Source organism: Perca flavescens, chromosome 19 (assembly GCF_004354835.1).
Source record: "Perca flavescens isolate YP-PL-M2 chromosome 19, PFLA_1.0, whole genome shotgun sequence".
NCBI classification, from domain to species: Eukaryota; Metazoa; Chordata; class Actinopteri; order Perciformes; family Percidae; genus Perca; species Perca flavescens.
The window spans coordinates 25,521,426-25,546,080 of NC_041349.1; the positions used below are offsets into that span (position 1 = coordinate 25,521,426).

At 43.8% G+C, this 24,655-nt stretch overlaps 1 protein-coding gene across 2 annotated transcripts in view; it reads right to left on the reverse strand.

Moving 5' to 3' along the window:
* nlgn2a (neuroligin 2a) overlaps window positions 1–6,745 on the reverse strand; it is a 214,469-nt gene extending 207,724 nt beyond the window's left edge. For both annotated transcript variants that reach the window (XM_028564269.1, XM_028564268.1), the window contains exon 1: window positions 6,562–6,745. The gene's annotated coding sequence lies outside the window, so the exon portion shown is untranslated. The remainder of the gene's footprint in view (window positions 1–6,561) is intronic.
* Between the last annotated feature and the right edge of the window lie 17,910 nt (window positions 6,746–24,655).

Below are 24,655 nucleotides of genomic sequence, written 5' to 3' on the forward strand. Positions count from 1 at the left end.
CCAGCAGCCTAACGATGCATCAACTGGAGCTAGGCGGCACACGGAAGTACTTGAAACGCTCCATTTGTTTAGAGGTGGAGGGGTCGAGCCTCGATTCTCAGAATGAAGTGGCGTGGAACTGCACACGCACGCAGGCACCCAACACCTCCTCTCCTTACCGATAAATGTCATCAGAATCCGAAAAGAAAGGAAAGGACACTTACAAGGAATTAGCCTTGGTTGTTGGTGCATACCTACGCATAATTAAACCTTAATATGAAATAAACAAACAATACACACAGAAACAAATACAATACAATAGGGCTGCACGATATGAGGAAAATATCCAATTGTGATTATTTTGACAGATATTGCGATTGCGATATGAGTCACGATATTGGAGGGAATATGGGAATATTTCTCCTTTCCATATTGCATTTTTAGATAAAATTGTGATTAATTGTGCATGTCCATAGTCCAGGATGAAGGATTACGAGGCAAAGACAAATATGTAAGGAAGTTAATGTTATTTTGATTGCATTTTGGTGTTGATTTATGTATTTTGGAAACTTAAATGAGGTACAAAGATTTGTGTTGTGTTTAAATTCTATATATGTAACATGTATGTTGATGATGTATGTAGATATATGTATAGATTGTGTGTTTCTGTATTATTGTTGGTGTAATAAAAAAATTTAAAATAAGCTCATCCACATCTGGATGAGCTGGGTTTTTTTAATTTTTAGCTCATGCACATCTGGATGAGCTGGGTTTTTTTAATTTTTTTTAGCTTTAGCTTTTGGGGCTCCTCCAGGCAGCACTCGTACCAGCAGCATGGGAGATGGACAGCAGCGCCTGGTACCTCTGCAAGCCTTAAGTGTTGCCATTAGCCGCCAAGCTCGGGCCATGCCTCAAACCCAACCACCGCAACTCACCGTCACTTATGTAAACACGTGGACATCAAACGCGCAACGGCCGGGGGCCTGTACTACGGGACAGCCGCTGGCTATGCCACCGCCGAGGCTCGTTACGTTTGACTGACTGAGGCGCCACAAACATACCAGCACGAGAGGGAAATGTGTGTGTTTTTATAACAACCCTCATCATTATACAGTGCGGCCACGGTGATAACACTTGAGCATGTTGGCCAGTACTGCTACAGCCACTACTGCTGCTGCTTCTTCTTCTTCCTTTGCCAGCATTACCATTCAACTGGTCTTTCTCTAGCTAGTTGTTAGGGCTTTGGCTGACAGCTCATACTAATATGTGTGGCGGTGTGTCAGCCCATACTAATGGGTGTGCAACAGCAGGGAAGAGGTAGCATGTAGCAGATGTTAAAAGCGCAAAATAGAGATGGTGGTCTCTCTCTCTCTCTCTCTCTCTCTCTCTCTCTCTCTCTCTCTCTCTCTCTCTCTCTCTCTCTCTCTCTCTCTCTCTCTCTCTCTCTCTCTCTCTCTCTCTCTCTCTCAATATGCTCCTCCTTTTCGATTTCTCGTGACATGCGCTTGACTTTCAGGGCACATTCTCCCCTCCTCTCTCTGGATGTGACCGGGGTAAGAGGGCAGGAATAGCGGCCTGCGCCTGCCTGCCTGTCTCCAGACCCGTTGACTCGGAGCTTGTTTGCGATGCTGAGGGTTTACTACAGAGCACTCGCGGGGATGTGGCTACTCCTAACCTTGAGATGCTGTCAATACCATAACTCACTCAATTTGCTTTTTTTTTTTTTTTTTGCAACCCCATCGATGGCGAAATGTAACAGGCAGTGTGGGCTCGTGGGACCATGTGTGGGAGAATGTAATGAACAACACGGGGGAACAAAAAAATAAATAAAAAAAAGGATATTTCATAATAAACACATCAATCTCCACAGTTATGTTGCAGTGAGATTTGTGTATAAAATCCCTGGACTATGAAATGGATTGCAGAAGGGGTATTAAGGACAAAAACAAAGCACACAGGTAGAATTACCATGGATGCAGCAGAGAAATACAGGGAAGTCACTCAGGTTTGCCAGAGGGATCAGCTGCACTGCTCAGAGCAACATGGATTCTGACTGTCAGTCAATCTGATTGGCCAGAAAGCAGGATGTATTTAATCCCGGCTGTTGCTGACTCTGTTGCTGTTGATTCCATCAAATCTGTACCATGCTTTCTATTCAGGACCTGACTCTGCGACACAAAGGCACAAAATCCCATTGCAGCGTTGCACCTCTATTATTTTTTTTTTTTTTTTAAATCACTCAATCACAGTGGTTTTTCATCTTTGCAGGTTTCCTATAGTGGAGCAGTATCCAACCTCCTGCACTGTCCAACTTGAGAGGGGCACAAGCAGTTCGGAGCTGGCCGATGGCTGTTTCTGGGTGGTTTCTCACTGTCTCTGTGTCTCCCTTTGGCTTTTATCTTTTTGAAGAAAAGAGGAGCAAATGTTCATTGATCTTGGCCGGTGGTCAGCCCGGTTCTAACGGGAGGTGGGAGAAGCGGCGATGTGAAGGTTGTCAGAAGAGTGTCGGACCTTGATGATCTAACTTTAATGAGCCCACCGGGGACACTATAGCGCTGTTGGCCTCAGATTGACTGACGACATGAAGACCAACGGAGGAGACAGCGGAAGGAAAGTTTGGAGAGTGTGTGTGTGTGTGTGTGTGTGTGTGTGTGTGTGTGTGTGTGTGTGTGTGTGTGTGTGTGTGTGTGTGTGTGTGTGTGGGAAAGAAACAACAAGCGGGGACAAACCAAAATAGCAGAAGATCCTGCTGTATGAAAGAAAAAGAAGAAGACCGATTTGGAGAGAGAAGAATGGATGGAGTCGAGACAAGTAATGGCTCCAAACCCCTCGTCTCCATCTTGCCACCCCAGTGAGCAAAGATCTCATTCAGCAGGCTCAGACAAAGCAAAGTGATGGGCCACCGTGGAGGGACTGTGGTAGACCTGCACTCTAACTGAATGGCAACAAAACAGACACACTGACAGGCTGCCAGGGAAGATGGAGGTACTTCCCTCAGAGAACAATTCTCAACAACATTATATAATTGTTTACCTTTACTCTATCAATAACTCAAAAAGAAAATCACCAGCATTCACGACCACATACGCAAGGACTGCATAGTATTACAAAACATGGACTTCCAGCTTATTGCAGATGCTTATTTATTTATTTATTTTTTTAAATAAGACCAATGCCAATGCTTATGTTTGCTTATTTTGAAAGGAATAAAATATTTGGGCGTAACGATTTCATGTCAGGATTCTGCACAGGGCCAGAGAACACTGTTTACTGGGCTTTAGCATAAAGAGAGAAATGCAGCCTCCAGCAATTTGGACATTGCTGCAGTCGATATGGGGACGGCAGTTGTTTTTTAATTAATTTTTGCCGCCTTAATAGACACGGACGGACGCGTGCGGGAGCACACGTACAAGCCAGGGAAGAAAAACAACAAAAACAAAAAAGTTGCAGGTTTAAAATCTTTTGCGGGGTTTGTTCTTCCAAAAAAAGATGCTGCCATAGCAACGACACACACTCCCGTTGCAAAAAACAGCCAGGCTCCCTTTGAACCAAATGAATGAGTTGGTCACCAAATGGATGAAGAAGAAAAACAAATGAATACACAAATGAGTAATAAAGGCAATAAAAGAGTCCTGCAGAGTATATATATATATATATATATATATATATATATATATATATATATATATATATATATGGTTTTACAAAAGCATACTGTCTTCGGCGGAGGAGGGAGATAGACCAAAAGTCGAATTTATCCAATGGAGAGAGAGCGGTAGCCTACACATGACAACAAACACACGATTACATGGGGAGACTGGAGCTCAAGGGAGAAGGAGAGGCATGTTCCCATTGTGAACAGCTTGTTGTCAATCACCAAGCCTTGCTATATATAAAAGAACATCTATTGTAGAGTTATTCCATTTAATCAGCTTGATTTTGTACTAGGGAAGCAGAGAAGGAGTTTAGTAGTAACACAGATGAGGCTACAGCAACAGGTAGGCCTATGAGTCATAGAACCTGCCAAAAATATTGAACACAATTAGTGTTGCTCTCAAGTCGCTTTTTGCTAACCAAATCGCACAATTATTCAGTTTGTCACAACGGGACCTTTAAGTTGAAGCTGAAAAGCAGCAGACGTGATCTCACTGTTGGGAGAAATGGAGTGATGCCAGCAGTCCTGAAAACACATTCCTGCACCTTCAGAGCGATGACTGACACGTAACGTTTTCCTTCCTCGGCTTCTCATTAGCAGACGGGACATGTGAACAACAGCGCCTCCCTGAGGACTTGTGTGTGTGTGTGTGTGTGTGTGTGTGTGTGTTCACCCAGCCGTGGCTGAACACGAGTTTGCGAAAACAAACATTTAATTTCACCAGCAGTCATCAGACGAAGTCTCCAGTTCTCCAGTCAACATGTCAGCTGCCATAATGCTGAAGATTGTTTTTTTACACAGATGGCATCTCTCACCTAAAATTAGCAGCGACTGCTGTCATCTCCAGTCGGAAAAACATCCTTACTCACTGAGGGACCTGCTGTCACTGATTTTATCTCCAGTAAATAAATAAAAATAGTGAGGGATAAAATTAGCAGTAAACGGCCAGGTAGGGCTTTTAAGGACTGCGAAAATGTAATCGTGTGTGGTTGTGATGGCTATTTCAACCCACCCTGTCACAACACTAGCCTGCATCTGTTGACTGCTTAGCGACCCGCGCTAGGAGCCATCAATCTAACCGACAACACGCTTTGAACGCCTCAGCCCCATCTGCCTCCAGCTTTGCTGCACCTTGCCCAGGATGGATTTGACATTGAGAAAGGTTTTCGGCAGTTCTGCATGCTTTTTGCTTGGGACACGCACGGAAAATGAACAAATTCTTGCATGCAGGGCGCCCACATGCATAAAGTAGGTGTATGCAGGCCTCCTTGACAAGTCCACCTGGTTTTTGTGTTATTGTAAGCTTAGGCTTATTGTAAATTAGCCACTGACACAAACCTAATTAGAGAACACCACATTGCACTGCTGCAGAAATGCCCCATGTCTCCCACCGTTTCTCCTATTCTGTGGGTGCATATTTCTCTCTCTCTCACACACAAATGCCTGCAATCGCTCTACACAATGCAGTAGCGTGTCGACCCTAAATATCTCCACAGGTCTTCAAAGTTTCCAGCCGGCCCGCCATCGAGATAAATAACAACTCCTCTGTGACAACATCTATTTAGCAAAGGATAGTCGCGCATTTTTTTCCCTCCGCCTCCATTAAAATGCTTCCTCCCCACAGAGGAGATGTCCCTATCTGCTATATAGGGCACGCTCGCCGCCTTAAACCAAAGAGAGAAGCCGAGCTGCCTTCCTCTTCTTCTCGCCGCCGCAGATAAGAACAGAGGTCTTCTTGTCCCTTCTGAATTCTATCATCTAGCAGGCCCTGGCGATCCGAATGCTCCACAACACCAGCCACAGCATATAAATGCGCCCCATTCTTTGTGCTGTGTGTGTGCATCTAATTGTGTGTGTGTGTGTGTGTGTGTGTGTGTGTGTGTGTGTGTGTGTGTGTGTGTGTGTGTGTGTGTGTGTGTGTGTGTAGGGAGAGAATATGTTCTCATGGCCATGGCATTTCCTGGGTCTTTTGAGTATAAAGACCCCATGAAGATAAAGCTCATATTAAGTTGAAGGATGGTTTAACTGTTGAAGGGGGACCTTGTGTGGAGTGTGTGCGCGTCACTTCCATCATCTGCCTGCTACACAGGCCGGTTTCCCCATCCACTCCAATTGCATTTCACTATTAATCCAGACAATACACAATTAAAGAAGTGCACAATGATCACCGTATGTGGAAACGACTGATCCGGCATTGATGCTATCATCAGCGAAGCGGTTTGATTAATAAGCTACAAAATGTTAAAACGTTACAAGGACAGGGAAATGAGCTCAGCCTGACTGAATAGCAGCCTCTGTTTCTCTCATTCCACACCAGAGGAGCCCCGAGTACAAGTCCTCATTAATGGTACAGAGGATACATCTTGACTGTTACTGAAGGAGCAGCTCATCTGCATGGTGAAACACGTCTCAGTCACAACAGGTTTGACATGCCACACATGGAAATACACATCCATAGCACCATACAGAAACAAGCTGCAAAATCCAACAGATTGTTAAAAAAAAAAAAAAAAAGATGTCTCATTCATTGCAGACATGTTTTGGACAACTCCAAATGCTTATTTTTTATTAATTTTTTTAATTTTTTTACATGTTCTCAAACATGTTTTAGAAATGACATGTAGGGCAACAGTGGTTAAAGATAACAAATGTTGATGATGAAATAAAATTCCCTCATTTCAGTCCCCAATGTGCTGATTCTGATCCAACATTTGTTTTCACTGGAGGTGTCAAAGACAGGCTTCGAGCACACGCACGCGCGCGCGCACACACACACATACACACACACACATAAAAATGCTAATTGAACGCACATTTGGAGAAACAAACAACTGAAACAATGTCTCTTAATGTGTAACTCAGATGTTTGAGTAAGAATCCTCCCCCCTCAGGTTAAATCAGCATCGGCCATGTAAACCTCAGCCTACCTGTTAATTGTTGTGATCCCCGGGTTCTGGTGGGCTGCCAGAGTCCCACTGATGGGTTTTCCACCCCTGAGATTTCTCTTCCTCCTCTTCACTAAACCTTCCTCCAGCAGCGGTAACCGTCAAGCGAGCAAAAAAGTGCTTGTTTCTTGAAAAAAAAAAAAAAAAAAAGAAAATGAAAAGAAAAATGCACCCACCTTCAAAAATCCCCCCAACCTTCCCTACAGCACTATCTCGTTCAATCCAACCGGGCAGGCAGGTGGGACTTCATGACTGGAGACAATCACAGTGGAGACCGAGGAGCAAACGTAAAGCTGCCGTACTGCATCACACAGCACATCCAGCAGGATATAGCCCAGTATGTGATTCCTCCCCATCCGAGCAGGCAGGCTCTCGGCTCCTTCCCCGTCTTCTCCTGCACGGCAATACAGGCTGTATTTATTTAATTCATTTCTCGGCTCACAGTCCGGTTAGCCTCAGAAGGAATGTCTTTTTGTTTTGTTTTTTATCGAGGCCTTAATACGACAACAAAAAAATAACCCCCAAACAAGTCGTGTCCGCGGTGTCTCGGCAGATTTGACAGCCGGGAAAGTGTCACCTGTGTTGACTAACGGTAGCAGTGTGGTTTTTTTTCTTCTTCTTTTCTGGGACGTCGTCGATAAATCCTCAATAAATCCCCTCAAGGAGACCTCCGACACCGCCGTTCACCGGTTCAAGTCGCGGTGCGAGCCTCGGCTTGCTTTAGCTCGTAACGGCGAGTACGGACTGCATGGTCTTCCGCTAGTCTTGTGCTGTAAGATGTTGCCGCTACTGCTGCTGCTGCTGCCGCTGTGTGGACGCCGTGACCGCCTCAGCTAGCTGTCGCCCGCGCGGGCACGTGCGCACCCTCGCAAGCACGCACGCTCGTTCCCGGCGTGTGACGCGCGCCGCAGTTTCCTCCCTAGCAAGCTGGTCGCCTTGGCAACGCTTTCCTCTGACCTCAATATGGTCGCTTTTCTCCTAAAAAAAAAAAAAAAAAAAAAAGAATGTGTCGCGTTTACCTCCGTTTCCGTCGCGATGACAGCACGCGCTCAAGTTCACTCAGTGGTGAAGATAGGTATTAATCCGCAGAGGGGGTCGTACGGTTGGTCCCCATCTTCTCCTGAAAGAAAAAGCTGCGGAAAAAATAGTGCTGAGGAGTTTCATTTTTTTCGGCATCCCTTTTCCTCTTCTCCTCCTCCGCTCGCATACAGCCGGGCAGATCTGCATCAGCATGACGTCAGAAGACGTTAAAGGGATACTAGCCCTTTTTTTTCCACCTTCTCTCCTCATCCATCCGTCCATCCCTCCATCCTGCATCTTTCTTTTTCTACTCTCCCTTCACCATTCATTCATTCACCCACCCAACCACCTCAAGCATCCCTCCATCCATCGATCCTTACCTCAGTTGCTCCCCTCCATCTCTCCATCCATCATATACAGTTTACCCTTTCAACACAGAGAACATGTCATTCTCTTATTCTGACTGGTTAATCCCTATAGTAGGCTAAACATATCACTGAGGGATAAATATCCCAGCCAGTATTTGGAGTGCCAAATGGGGTATTAAATGAGTTTTATAGTGATATCACAAGAGATTAAAAAAAAAAAAAAAGATATAATATAGGCCTACAATAAGATTAAGATATGCGCTCACTAATCAACACTACGGGTCCCTTTTGGAATATTATGTAGATTTTTTTTTTTTTTTTTTTTTTTTACTTCACCACCTTGTACATTTATTATTTTATGCTTTACGTTAAGGGATAATAACCATCTAACATCCACCATGGCTGAGTCCCTGATCTCATCAGTGCATCAGGTAATGGCTGTGTGGAGGCAGCACCTGCCCCTGTGGATGCAGTGCAGCCAGATGTCTGTCTTATTACCAGGGTCGTAACACAGCCGAACATCTGCCTCAGACACCCTCCCTCCGCTGAGCCATGCATCCCTAGTTTGTGGGCTGGTGCCCGCCAGGATTTCCCACATTGCAGGATTGGTAAAAGTCTCCCGAATATTTCTTTTTTTTTAAATGACGCTCCATCTTTGCTTGTTTTCATGCTACGACTTGCAGTCACTGGAGGTAAGGTGGCACTCATTGCTGAAGTACAATGAGTGCCACCTTACCTCCAGTCATATCCAGAGGATGCTCGTGTGCTCTCAGGCAGCATACCAGATCTCATTGTAGAGAAGATTTAGTGTGCTAGCGTTCATTCACATCCTCGTTTAAAACCCCAGGCAGGGAAACAGGGTGCTTCTCCGCTCATGTTGGGAGCCAGCCTGTCGTCAATCAGCCAAAACGTCATGTCAGCCCGGCATGTTTTTTACCTTTGGACACATCCAGCTACCTAAGGGACACAGATGAGGCAGAGAGAGAGGAAGAGAGTGATCGCTCTGGGCCTTGATTTTGGCTATCAAGACAAATTGTCTTTGGTGTTGGATGTACATTCCCCCTGTGATATCGCATCAGGGCCAAGGTAAGAAGGCAGAAGGCCTGTGTGTGTGTGTGTGTGTGTGTGTGTGTGTGTGTGTGTGTGTGTGTGTGTGTGTGTGTGTGTGTGTCTTCATGTACAGGGGTGATGTTGATGTTCTTACACTTGATAGACTCTTGCCAAGCATCAGAGGTAATGGCCCACCAGGGAGACCTGACAGCTGAGCCCACACCTAGATGCACGCGGACACACACACACACACACACACACACACACACACACACACACACACACACACACACACACACACTTCACTGCCTGTTTCACACAACTCCTTGTGGTTTGTCACTGATGGACTACATTGATACACGGTAGCAAACACATGTATCATGACACACGCGGCCCCTTTTGTTCTCCCGTAACAGAGAAAACACACGCGTTCCCTCCCTACTCACACGCTGATAGATTTTGTGTTGGTGTTAGAGGTCAGTTTGCCACTATGGAGCCCCAGGGGGAGCTGCAGGTCTGTGGAGAATTGCTCTGCAGTGTTTATGTATATATCTTATGCCTCCAGAACACCATTATAAAGGGCTGTGCTTGATTTGCGCAGTTCTACGCGCAAGTGACCAGTCAGAAGGCCCTTTGATGTGGGCTGGGGTACTAAGCCCCTGCAGAAACCCGCCTCAGGCTCTTTTAATCTGTATCTCGGCTTTCAAACAGCTCCGAAATGAAACAGTTGGAACAGACCAAGATAAAGTAATGTGTTAAGACAGGCACATTAAGGCGTACTTTGTCACATATGTAAATGCAGACATAAAAGCATGTACACACCTGTCCATGCAACTATAAGCCATTATCACACACATATAGGCCTACACATGCCTGTGGATTTAATATTCCGTTAAAAAAAACTGTTACATTCTGCGATACTACAATCAAATAATTTGTTTGCTTGGAGGCGTTTGCAATAATATGACATTGCAATCTCATAAAGCCATTAACCTTTCTGTCTAAGGCACCCAGAGTATGCAGAAAGTCCATTTTCTCTCTGCCTAATTTACTTTTCCTGCAACCTGACCTATTGAGCATGCCTACAAATCCCTTCTTGTTTGCGGACTTTGAGAGCCCGCGTTGTCACGGGGATTGAAATAGAATATCAAAAATCATTTTAATTGATAGAGCTGTTTTTTTTGGGCGGGGGAGGAGGGGAGGCAGTTGGATGCTAGCTTGCCAGGAGAGGCTGATGAACTGCATGGCACAAATACACTTTCAATGAAAATGTGTTCATTCTCCTCCTGTTCCTGCAGCAGAGATGATCCTTGAACTGCTTCTCACTCAAACAGCATGACGCTGGAAGTTCAGACTCTCCCCCTACTCCCCCTCTGTGCCCTCATCGGGCTCTCACCCTTACACCTTTAAACCTCTTACACATCACACCTTGCCTGAATTCCTTACACTACCCTCTTCACTTCGAACTTCATCGCCGGTGATCTTTCACGACTTCCTCGTAGCTTCACCTGTATTCTCCCTTCTCTTTCTCTCATCTTTCTTTCTACCTTCACACCACGAGGCAGGTAACCGTCACTCTTCCTACCGTTACTTTCTCCTAGGATTTTTTAAGTGGGGTGGCACAGTGGGGACAAATAATCAGTCAAGTGGGGGATTTTTTTTTATCAGAATACAGCATAGATAATCTGCTTAGAAATATAGGAAATATTGGATGGGATTGAACAACACAATGTATTTTTGCTTAATAAAACACATCACGGTCATTATTAATTTCACCCATTTTTATTTTTCAACAAATTGTTTACAATACAATACATATTTTCTATCGGCTCTTAAGGCACAAGTTTGGATATTCATCATGGAAACATTAATAGGTCATGTGACAAGGGCTGGGAAGATTTTTTTTCACAGAACTGTATAAACATATAGTGCAATACACTTAAAATAAACTTGCCTCAAACTTCAACAAAGAAAACCTTGGCTGTACACAGCTTTCAGATAACAGGAAACAGAACAGTATAAAGTGCAATACACAGTTTATGTCTTACAGCAACAAGTGCTCTACAGTGAGTTCAATATGTTTTTCCTTCTAAACTGGCCTCAACATTTTCCACAAAGTACACAGTTGCCATACAACGTGTGTTTAAAGTATGTATCCATTTACCAAATGGAAAGGCAGCAATTGGCAGAACAGGCAGCAAAGCGACAGTACTCAGATCCAATGGAAATCAAGGGGAGGGGGGGTGGGGGGTGCCACCCAGGGCCCCCCTCTAGACCCGGCCCTGCTCCAGGCAGCCTGTGTTGTACAGTATGACTCAGGACAGAATGACAGCTTGAGCATTATGTAGTGTTCAATGGAGCGTTAATGGCACTTAGCAGTGAACATGGCTGTCAGTTGTCAGTCACCCTGAGGTGTGACCCCTGCCATAATATATTGATAAATAGTTGTGTCTGTGTGTGTGTGTGTGTGTGTGTGTGTGTGTGTGTGTGTGTGTGTGTGTGTTTGTGTGTGTGTGTGTGCGCGCGCGTGCGCGTGCGTGTGATAGATTTTTTATTGATCCCAAAAAAAAATGGGAAATAATGGTGTTGCAGCAGCAAAAATATCAGACACACAGCACACATACAGAGTATACATTAAATAATAGGAAACAATATACATTAAATAATAATTGAATAGCATACTACAAGAGCAATTTTTAAAATATATACAATTTGGAAATAAAATGTACAACTGTTTCCCTAGTAAAGTAAAGTGTGTGTGTGTGTCTTCATGTACGGGGGGGGGGGCTTTCAAAATGAAAACCTGGTTTAATAGCAAACAGCAGAATGATGCATTGCTATCTAGATGATCACGTCTCAGCAGGGGAAAGCTTTTTTCTGTTTTTGTAAGTTACAGTAGATGATTGCACGGGTACTGTTTTTTATCAAGGGCCACTACACGCTAACCAGGGCTAGCACTCTAGGCTATAACTAAAAGCATCGAAAGAGGACGATTGATGTCACAGAACGTCAGCCTCAACGCTGCTGACGAGCAGACGGTACAATTTCAAAAAAGCTCTGCTTTCCCTCTGCACGGCATGACGAGCATTTTCACATGAATCCACTTCAAAGCTGCTTGAAAACAATACTTCTACAGCACACACTCCTGTTCACTCCCTCTTTACCTCGTCCACCTCCGGCTCATCTCTCTCAAATCTCTCCCCGTGGACTTTCCACCCCCTCCATCCCGCTCAGAACTCCCCTACCTTGCACGGTTACCACTGCTCCCCCCCCCACCTCCCTGTTTTTCTATATCTCTGCTCCTCAGCAAGCATCCAGCCCCTTGGGGTCGGGGATCGTCTCCTTCTTCTCTGATCTTTAGCAGCGTGGAGCCTGCCGGATTAATAGTAAAGTAGCTCCCCTTGCAGTGGTTTTCACCGTATGCCCCCTCCCCTTTTTGTCTATGTAACTCAGCATCCCCCCCCCACCCCCACCACCACCACCACACACACTAATGCACATACACACCCCATTAGCTAGACTGGCATCTGCCTTTTAATTGTACCCATCAGAGCGCTGGCGTATGAATCGGCCAGTGCTAATTGCAGCGCCGCATGTTCCACTTGATGGCGGCTGCCACGGTGAGATCTAAAGAAGGAGACCTGCACAGTGTGACTTTGCATTTTTCATTACATCCTCTGCCTCAGAAACTTTGGGTATATGGCCTGGTGATGTAGCATGTTATTAACATTAATAGGTTCATATGCCATGTCTGTCTTGTGCCTGTGCCTGTGTGGCTTGTGTGTGTGTGTGTGTGTGTGTGTGTGTGTTTGGACCCTGCTGAGAGAGGAGCTCAGGACTGATGTATTATTCATGGTAAGCAGATAGTAAACTCACATAAAGGCAAAACGTGCTTATCTAACATGAGCATAGAGGAGGCCACCCCTTCTCTCATAGTGTTGACGGCTAATGTTAAACTCACTCATCCACACACATATTCTAGTCTTGCAAGCCCAGGGGCCTATGATGCTCGATGTTCGTTCGAGAATCTCTCTATCCACAGGAAAACTGTCTGCAATGGACAACTACGGCGAGTACAGTAAATCCAGTCTGAACCAGGCAGTAACATGCCTAACACGTCGGATCGAAAGGATAACCAAAAAACTACCAAAATAAATAATATAAATAAATATTATCTGCAATAAAGGAGAATCATCCTTGAAGCTAGCATGTTGCATCATGCTAACTCACTGTCTAACTAACTAGCACACACACACACACACACACATATAGTGCGTGTGTGGGTTTCATTTGTCCAGCATACTTCAGCGTCTATGTGTGTTTATATGTCCACATGCACATATGATATGAAGAATAAGCGGAATGAGACATCAGGCAATTAGGCAGACTAATCCTGGCCTGACATTTTGCTGACTGTAATTGTTTTTGATGTATATGAATAACCCACTGCTCACATTTCTTTAGTTTTTGTTGCAGCTTGTTGCCTTGCGAGCAAAGCATTGAGGAAACGGAGACGGCATAAGGAGCAGAGCTAAATCAACATAGTGGAAGCCGAAAGAGGATCCAAATGTCAGACACCTCACCGACTCAGTCACGAGCAACATCGTTGTACCAGATGGATGACGTTCGGCTTTAAGCAACAATTTGCTTGCGATGTGTAGAACACTTGAACTTTTTCAGCATTATGAGATTAGGTGATTAGATGGAACCTTAATAGTCCCCATGGGGGGGGGGGGGGGGGGGGCTTGTTGCAGCAGCAGAGAGTCGGATCTAGATAAGAATTTAACAAATACAAAGTACTGAAGATTAATACTACGTGCAATTTGTACAACAGAGTATAATGGCTGACAGATTACTTTGTGGATTTGCAATTGGCATAGAGGGATGGAGCAGTAGCTAGTTCATTAAAAAGGGTGTAGATGTAAGGAAATAGAAAAGTAGAGGGATGGCATAGGGGAGAAGCTTCAAGCTGCACAAATCAATATTTTGATAGAGTAATGACTCAAATGAGTATGTGAAAGAAAATTATTATCTGGGCGCCTGGGTAGCTCACCTGGTAGAGCGCACGCCCATACATAGAGGCTTAGTCCTCACTGGTTTCGCTTCCGACCTGTGACCCTTTGCTTCATGTCATTCCCCCTCTCTCTCCCCCTTCAAGTCTAAGCTGTCCTGTTAGTAATAAAGGCCTAAAAATGCCAAAAAATAATCCTTCAAAAAAAAAAAAAGATTATCTGACTGGACAGTTTCTTTCAGTTCTATGGAGCTTTTTAGCCTCTATGAACACCACACATGGGTTAAAGGCCATGTGTTATACTAACATGATAAGTATTAGGTGTTAATATGTTGGTGTTGTCTTTTCAGCTTGTTACGATGCCCCCAAGTGGCAGTGCAGATTTAATGTTCATGGGAGCACAGTGACCTGGATTGCTGGATAATCCTCAAACCACAGTGCCAATCATTTTCACATGGACTATTAGATCAGTAGGAAGGAGAAAATTACTCATGGCGAGGTCTGTGGATGTCCAGAGTAATGTCGCGGAGAATCACCGCACTTACCCTTCTTTTCATGGTGCGTTAAAAACAGCAGGGTAAAAAAAAAGTCTTTTGAAGTTCACATTTAATGCACATTTTGCACAGTAACCAGGCGCAGATAAAGAAAGACTCATTTTGTCAAAAGCCATCTCTCAATGCTAAGAGCACCACAAATTTCACTTACTTCCATTGAATTGTGTGTGTGTGTGTGTGTGTGTGTGTGTGTGTGTGGGGGGGGGGGGGAGGCAAATTAACCCAAATCTATTTGTGTGGCTAGATACCACTGCAGCTAAGAAATAAAAAAATATCTTTTGGTAATTTGGCGAACCAAGCCTTTAAATTGGTTGACAAGGGAAAAGGGGGTCCATGTAGTCTTGTATTGCCAGACCTTCCTCCACAGCGCTGCGTAGGAGGGTCTGGCTAATCCAAACAGCATTCCCGGATGGGAGAAAAAACGTGCTCTGGTTTATTGGCATTTCTTTAAACCAATCACAATCATTTTGGGCGGCGCTAAACGCCGGACGGAGCCATAGCACCGCTGCAAAATAGCCTCGGGAAGGAACTTGTTTGTGTGTGCAACGGATAAAAGATTAACAAAAATACTTCTCAGATTGACCTGTAGCAACATACACACACTTCAACAGTGAAACATTTATACAAATCTGAGAATTGGTTTAATTGCTTAATAACTGTACCTTGAAAATGGCAATAACTGCCTCCCCCAGGTTATTTGTAGAAACACAGAACATTATTTTCTTCTGTTTTAATAAGACATTCTTAAAATGTGCACCTTTATGTCCTCAAAAAGGAGTGCAACTCTGAAAATATTACTTATTTGTCTGTCTTTCGTGCCAAACTTGGCAAAAGATAATTATGTCATCTTGCAATTATAGATAACAGCGGAAACAAATTAGTCTTACTGTGAAAGCAGCATATAGATTAACTGTGTAGTTAAGGTGGACAGTGGGTGCTCTCATTTTAAGGTGAATGTTGGGAATGAAAATGAAAGAAAAAAATAGAAAATATTCTTCCATAGTAAAACGTGCTATTAAAATACACCACGGTGGATGGATGGATGGATGGATGGATGGATGGATGTGTATGTATGAGAGCATTGGTTTTGATGTACTGTATGTTCCCTGCACATGATTGGACTGTGCGGAATGTCATTTTAGCTTCCATTACGCTGCTTGAACAGAACAGCATTAAATAAGGGACCTGCCAGTCACCTATGTAGCTGAGACACTGATGTATGAAGACATTCTACTGTGAAAATGTCCGTCCCCCCATCCCCCCAATAAAGCACACCTCCTCTTTGGTTCACCTTCCCGCTTCCCATCTCCAACTTCTCTCCAGATACTTGACTAATGAGCACAGGATTGTAAAAAAAGAAAAAACCTGCATTGAAGCAGATGCAAAGACTTTCTTTTCTATTCCTATTCCTTTTCCAAACAAAGAAAACTTCGTTGTAGCCTGTAAAAGCCCTGACACTCATACAGCCATTAACAATGTTCCCTCTTATTCTGGTTCCCCACGGCAATAACCTGCTCCCCTCTTTCCTGACAGCCCTGTCTCCTTTAAAGGTCCAACGTGTAGGAATTTCTCCCATCTAGCGTTGAGATCATTATACCGCAATCAACTCTCTCGCGCCACGCAGTTCAAAGTACGTCTTACAGCTACGGTAGCCTTCACGCTTGCGTGTTTCCTTCTTCAAACTTACCGGGGCCGAGAAGCTATGATACCCATTAGCAGCATTAGCAGCACCTGTGAGTTGACCGTGTGACAGTGAAAACGCCAAAGGTGAAGCAGTACGTCCTGTATGTCCCTTACAGGCTAATGTATTTTAAGATGGTGCATGAATATGGAGCGTCTACCCCAGTTCATGCGAATGCAAATGTTAAAATTTCAAGCCAAAAGGAATACTTGGAATTGATGGTGGTGGTAAATATTCATGAAAAAAGGACAAGTTTGTGAAGGGGCAACACAGATTTTGATAATGAACAACTAAACACTTTACACACTGGACCTTTAAAATTACGTTCCCATGCAACTGGACTGAAATCTCAATTACGATGCAAGGGAAATAGTATTTTGGGTGGGTCAAACAAACACAGGACTTTCATTCCCGTCCCGTGTGATACCACAAGTCAACCTTGACTTATATTAACTTACAACTTGCGTCAAATGCGTAACGTTAACTTATGCCACATACTTAAGTTACATAACAATTTTAATGTTATGGCATAACCAGAACCCTGGGGAAACCTTGATGACTCTCGTTACATCGACATGTTGACACAAATTTAATCCGGGGCAAAACCGAATTGAGAATGCAGTTCAATTGTATATAAGGGATAATGTAGAGCGAGGCGGTTAAATAAATAAATCAATAATTTGACTAATAACTTGACAAAATATTAATTTAAATGGGAGTTAAATACGATTGTATTGCTTCCACTAGAGAAAATAGTCCGTTCCGTCTCTACGTTTGGAATCCTGCGTCCATAGCAACGTAAAAACTCTGTAATGCAATCCTTCGTCTATTAGCTACTCAACACCACCTTACGGGCTGTGGTAGTAGCCGTATATTTTATGGGGTGCTGCCGTGGTGCACAAATGACCCAGCTGCTGTTTTAATCACTGCAGGAATTGACAAAACATTAGCTGAAGCGTTGTAGTGAGCTAGCGGGCTATCGGCTGCTCTAATTTACATTAAACTGAACATTTCTGTTGACGGTGAAGTGAGACACGGTGAATGGCTTCTTTGGGAATATTTATGTGGACGTTTATGTCCTCATTCATCTCGTTTCCTTTTTGCAGAGCCGCTGCATGTTGACACACCTGTAAGTTAACGTTAAACAAGTTGCAATGTAAGCTAACTAATTAGCGTTGTTGTCCCTACGGCTGTTACTGCGTAGCTAGCGATCATAGACGGTATAGAAAGATACTAGCGATAGACGCTCATCAGATCTGCTGTCATTGCTGGGAGGACAGAAGTTGCTCCACGTTTCCCCACTTTTTGCCACAGCTGATAGGCTAAATTATCCGGACTTCTTTCAGCGGATTGATTGATAGCTGTCCTCCAGAGTGAACAGAACTGCGTCCATGGCAACGCTCTGCTTCTGCATGGCACCGGTGTGTTATCCTTAGCAGCGGTCTGTTATCAAGAAATAACAGACCGCATTCTACATTAGAATTCAACCAAGCCATGTAATAAGGAAACGTAATTGTTTAGGAGTATGTCTCCAAAAACCCTCAGAGCCCAGCACTACTCCTCTGCTAATTAACTCCTCCGATGGAATGGTATTCAGCCTGGGAGGGATGCTGATCCCCTTTTTAACCAACCTTTGCCTTGTTAGAACATTAACAGCCTCATAATGTTGAAATCCCCTCCGCCCCCTCCTACTCCCAGCCTTGAATTTAGCTCCTGGCGTCTGCATGTCCATCAGTGCCAGATTCAGGTGTTGTTGAAAAACAAGCATTCAGAGGGGGGCTCATTAGAGGTGTGAAAACAGGCTGATGGGGCTGCAAGACGTGAGGAATAAGCAAGGTAAAGTGAATGAGATGGATGACCTGAGCAGCAGCCCCTGTAGGATATAGCTCCACCATGTGACTGGTTATCCATGCTGCGCAACAACTTTGATTAAGATGCTTGCCGGCTTTATCCGCTGCCTCTCTGCATCTCGCTTACTGACTCTCTCAAGCATGAACTATAGGTAAATGGAGCAATGGTGGCAAACGAGGACAGAGGGGGGGGGAGCACTCAACGACTGGATGGATGTTTGTTCATGACCCCAGTCAAGGATGGGCAATCTCTGCCGCCGATCCAAATCAGTATGAGTCTGTGGCAGCCCCCCCAGTTCAAATGCGATGCTTATGTAACATGTTAAGCTGTACTCTGTGATAAGTGATATATATATATAAGTGATATATATTTCAAAAGGAATAGGCTATTTCAATTTTTAAATAGGCCTGCAGTACTTATTTCATCATCATGCATAGCACTTTAACTGTAATTTTATTTATACACTGATATGTTAACATGACAATTAAGTTGCCATTTCATGTTCCCTTTGCCTACGAGACATTTTAGTTCCTATCTGCCATTGTTTAACCCGGGACAGTTGTCAGTGTAACTACAGTCTCGCATTGCCAGACCTAGCCCCACAGCGCTGCGGAGGAAGGTCTGGCTCCTCCACGTATACATTCTGGGATAGGAAAAAAAAAACGCTCTGGGTTATTTGCGTTTGAATAAACCAATCACAATTGTCTTGGGCAGCACTAAGCTCCGGTCGCAGAGAAAGTGGCTCTGCAAAATAGTCTCAGGAAGGAACTTGTTTAGGTGGGACATTTGCACCCTGCAAAAGCAAAAACGCCACATACTAATATTAAATGAAGTTACCTGTTCACACAACAGAGTAACGTGAGCTATTTAAATTAGCTGGATACATGGTTAAACCTCATCAGCTCTTACCAGTGAATCGCAGTGGGTATTTTGTCCATAGCAAATTGTTAGAATAATTGACATGATCAAATAATAGACAGGACCACTGAAGTTACATCAAAGTTCATTTTTTACTTGTGAACAGGAGGAGGCAGTTACAGTACTCACAGCATGAGTACAGAAGTGACCTCACGAAAAGCTCTCTACAGCCGCTTTTTATAATTACCAAGTGAATTTACCAAGTGAAATGCAATGCAGTTGTGATATGGAGTTTGATGTCGTCGGTTGTTATCTGGTCAGGGAGCGCCTGTTCTTTCCTCAGCATCACACCGTGCTCAGACAAGGAAACGCAATGGCTCCATGTTATCTTGTTTAGAGTAGTCCGTGTACGGTATTATATATTAATATTATTCTATGCAAACAGTTTAATAATAACAAGAGAAAAAGTATTTTCTCTTAACAAATCCCCTCCAATCGGTCCCAAAACGTCCCAGTTAGAGAAGAAATGCCGTAAACATATTCTTTGTTAATCATTACAATCATTCCCCCGAAAGAACCAAGCAGGCTTGCCTTGTTGCACGATCCAATTTTTCTTCAAAACTTGCGTGTAGCTTGCTTGCCCGAAGTCTGTTGTACTACTGCAACAAACAGCTCCGTGAGTCACGCCAATGTTTTGTTCCTACAATGGCCAAGTCATGACTCGCCCTACTCTGCCTCTGATTGGCTGGTACTGGTTGCATTTGTTGATTGGGTTTTTGGTTTTGGTAACACCATATTTTTTGCGTTTACAGGTTTCAGGGAATATTTGAGATAACAGGGACTTATAATGTGTCCATGGCTGAAATTGTACGTACAATATATGTCTGCATTTAACATTTACACTATAGTTTCATGTAAATGAGTCTGCTATCAGCTACATTATTTTGATGTGTTGACAGGTCTGGACCAGAGCGAGACACTTGTGTCTCCGTCAGATGGAACAGCCCAGAACACATATTCAACACTGTTCTCTCACCTTGATATTTCCTAACTTAAATGTTTTAGGGTCTTCCTAGATTCTCTAAAACAGCTGGGCATTGTAGTTTATAGCAAATGTTTCTTAAACAAGAGTAAATGCATCACATTGGGGAATATTTTGAGCTTAAAGGTCCCATGACATGGTGCTCTTTGGATGCTTTTATCTAGACCTTAGTGGTCCCCTAATACTGTATCTGAAGTCTCTTTTATATAGACCTTAGTGGTCCCCTAATACTGTATCTGAAGTCTCTTTTATATAGACCTTAGTGGTCCCCGAATACTGTATCTGAAGTCTCTTTTATATAGACCTTAGTGGTCCCCTAATACTGTATCTGAAGTCTCTTTTATATAGACCTTAGTGGTCCCCTAATACTGTATCTGAAGTCTCTTTTATATAGACCTTAGTGGTCCCCTAATACTGTATCTGAAGTCTCTTTTATATAGACCTTAGTGGTCCCCTAATACTGTATCTGAAGTCTCTTTTATACAGACCTTAGTGGTCCCCTAATACTGTATCTATAGTCTCTTTCCCGAAATTCAGCCGTGGTGCAGAATTACAGCCACTAGAGCCAGGATGTGCCATTTCTGTGTCTGTAGCTATTGAGGAGGCAAGAGGGGGGGCAAGGTGGAGGGTGGGGTGTGGTCTTGACCAACTGCCACTTTGCTTGTTTGAAAGCCATGATGTCTCTCTCTCATGGGTGGGCCAAATTCTCTGGGTGGGCAAAGCAGAGAAAGGTGAGGTAACCTTGCTCCTTATGACCTCATAAGGAGAAGATTCCAGATCGGCCCATCTGAGCTTTCATTTTCTCAATGGCAGAGCAGGATACCCAGGGCTCGGTTTACATCTATCACTATTTCTAGCTACTGGGGGACCATAGGCAGGCTGGGAGAACTCATATTAATGTTAAAAAACCTCATAAAGTGACATTTTCATGCCATGGGACCTTTAATACACATTGTGTGTGCTACTTAGTGGGACTGAGTCAAAACAAAGGTGTGTGTTTATGGTAATAAAGGAACATGTCAGTGCAACGTTGTGGCTCATCGATGTGTTTTCGGACAGTAATGGAGCTCTATGGCACAGAGGAATAAGACATATCAGGATAGAGCTAAACTTGTACCTCAAAGCCCAGGATTATGTGACAACCACGAGGCTGGTACCGAATGTGATTAAACAGAACTTGATTGGACATGAGAGTAAATGAAAGCATTAATTCTGGATTATATTATGCGCTCAGTACAGGGGCAGAAAACGCATTTATTCCCTGCGATGAAACCGACTTTGCCTTGCTGCAACCGAGCTAGGATATTCTTTTGGCCTAATTGCCGCCAATGGCTAAATCCTACCCATTTGCATCGATCTCCTTTGAAGAGAGATGCAGATGAGCTTAACGAGTGTGCTAATTATGCTCGCTCGGCGTGTGGCGCCTGCTGTAACCGCAACTTTGTGTGTGTGTGTGTGTGTGTGTGTGTGTGTGTGTGTGTGTGTGTGTGTGTGTGTGTGTGCGCACATTTGAGATGTTATGCATGCCTGAGTGTTTGTTTTTGTATGTGCAAAAATGCTCGGGACAAACAACCTGACATTTAGTAGAGAGTGACTTAGTCTGAATATTTTTCTGTGGATTAATAATGAGTCTGAATGTGCTTTGATTTCATTGTTTGGAGCAGCACATACAGTCAGCTCAGTATCAGAAACAACTTGCCATGCTATAAAAAAAAGAAAGAAAAGAAGCTATTTTGCTGAAAACATCCACAAAACAATATCTTTCAGCATTGACATGTGTGTGTGTGTGTGTGTGTGTGTGTGTGTGTGTGTGTGTGTGTGTGTGTGTGTGTGTGTACCTGAGGCTGTTTTGGTCCAGTGTATGTGTGTGCGTGTGCCGCTCTGCCAGCCAGTGTAATGGCAATGACTGGTGTTGTCACCCCTAGCACACAATCGCCTGGACTCCCAGAAAAAATGTCACTCGACAGGCTCTTCTCTTCTATCTCTCTCTCTCTCTCTCCCTCTCTCTCTCTCTCTCCCCCATCATTCTTTCCTCTTTCCGGTAAGGGATGTAATGACATGGAGTAGTGACAGAGCTGGAGCAAAAGAAGCTGTGACACTGGGGCAAAATACTTACATTTGTGACTAAACATCCCGGATACATGAAAGCGCCCTAACAGATAGATAATTGGCTGTGGTTGCGGCTCCTCAAAGCGAGCCGACGACAGTGAATGGCTGCAGCCGTCAAAACACATCAAGGTTAATAGAGAATTTCAGAAATGTTGGGTTTCTTTTTAAATCAATCAGGAGTGGGAGCACGCCACCCGGCAGGCAAAGATTTCTGGCACACAAAGGATATTTCATCGCTAGCAGGATGGAGCCGTCCAGTTTTGGATATTGGGACACGTGAATCTCAAGTGTGAAAGTGGAGGAGATGGATGACATTTGTGACATTTCCAACAGCATGACCATACGTACAAGATTCCCATTTCAGAAAACATCACTCAGCGTATCTCATTTCTTTAAATAATGACAACTGTGAGGTTGAGCCGTGGCGTTCCAATCCGTCTTGTTACCTGCTAATGAAAAAGAAAGCAGAATGTTTATTTTTATGTTGCCGAGATCACTTTATTTGCCTTGCTTTTAAATTCCCTTGCAGAACAAAGATGCCTCGCCACCAGATATACCAATATAACAATATAGCTAACAAGAATAGGGAATTGGATTTTCAAAACAACCCAGTGCAGTACATTAAGCTGAAAAGTGTGTATCCTCTTGTTTTAAAATGTGGAAATGGAAGCACTCCTTGTTTTCTTGGGGATGGAAGCATAATTTTTTTTTTTGTCCTTGCAATACAGTGTTCCTACAAAGAGGTTGCACCGGGATGAAATAGAGTGTTTGGCAACAGCAGCTGTCGTGTAAATGCGAAGGTTGCATGACAAGCTACCAGTTCCCATTTGCGGGAAGTGCTCACTCGATTTCCTCGTTTAAAACGAGTACTGTTCTGCCTGTCGCGCGCTTGACTGTTTTCACGCGAGAACCGAATGTTTCCTCGGACGACAGCTCCATCACGACGAGACAATCTGAGGAGATCAGACACATACATGCACAGGCACCTACTCTAACACACCGAGGCTTGGCGGAGAGCAAAGCAGTCCCTAGAGAGGAGCGGAAAGGCGAGCGGGGCTGGCTGAAGTGAGATGGATTTTGGCTCTTGGAGGAACCTCGCGGCACACGGCTGCTGGGACTTGGAGGTGATGTTCTGCTTGTCTGTGAAAACAAGATGTAAAGCCATACGCCATTGTTGCCCTTGCTGTCCCATCTGCAATGGGCCTGAACAAAAATTGGCCTGTGTTGATGTGTGAGTGGATTGTGAGTGTGCACAGTAAGCAAGCATCCCTCGGCATACAAGCCAACCTGTGGGCAGAGCTGCAAATCATGCCAAAGAAAAGTCCACAAATGCACTCACTGGCTATCAGGCTGGGAAAATCTATCAGAATGCCCTACCTACTCTATGAATGTGGTTAAAAGTAAGGTAGCTCCTTCTATCAGGTAGGAAATATCTATCAGAATGACCTACCACCTCTATTAATGTGTTTAAAGGTATGGTAGCTCATTCTGTCAGGTGGGAAGTATCTATCCGAATGGACTACCTCCTCTCTAAATGTGTTTAAAGGTAGGGTAGCTCATTCTGTCAGGTGGGAAGTAACCATTCGAATGGCCTACCTCCTCTATAAATGTGGTTAAAAGTAGGGTAGCTCCTTCTATCAGGTAGGAAATATCTATCAGAATGCCCTACCTACTCTATGAATGTGGTTAAAAGTAGGGTAGCTCTTTCTACCAGGTAGGAAATATCTATCAGAATGCCCTACCTACTCTATAAATGTGGTTAAAAGTAAGGTAGCTCCTTCTATCAGGTAGGAAATATCTATCAGAATGCCCTACCTACTCTATGAATGTGGTTAAAAGTAGGGTAGCTCTTTCTACCAGGTAGGAAATATCTATCAGAATGCCCTACCTACTCTATGAATGTGGTTAAAAGTAAGGTAGCTCCTTCTATCAGGTAGGAAATATCTATCAGAATGCCCTACCTACTCTATAAATGTGGTTAAAAGTAAGGTAGCTCATTCTGACAGGTGGGGGATATCTATCAGAATGGCCTACCTACTCTATAAATGTGGTTAAAAGTAGGGTAGCTCATTCTATCCGGTATCTATCAGAATGGCCTACCACCTACCTCCTCTATAAATGTGGTTAAAAGTAAGGTAACTCATTCTGTCAGGTGGGAAATATCTATCAGAATGGTATACCTTGGATGATTTAGACATTATGACTAAGAATCGAAAAATCCTTATGGGATAGGATTTTTACTTCCGCAACCAAACTGTTGAGCTCTATAGGTTCTGTTCACAGCCGATGATGAAGGCTTGTGACTCATAAGGCTTACTTTTAATTAGCTACATGGTCATTACGATGTGTTAATTGTAAGCATTGTGTTAATGCGGTGTCAAAGTCAGCTAAGGACGAGGCTCGACGGAAACTGTGGTTTTGCGACTCCCCAGTAATGCAGTGTGACCCTGTGTAATTTTAATATGATAATTGGAAGCAGTCCCCACTGCGCCCTACACACACACACACACACACACACACACACACACACAC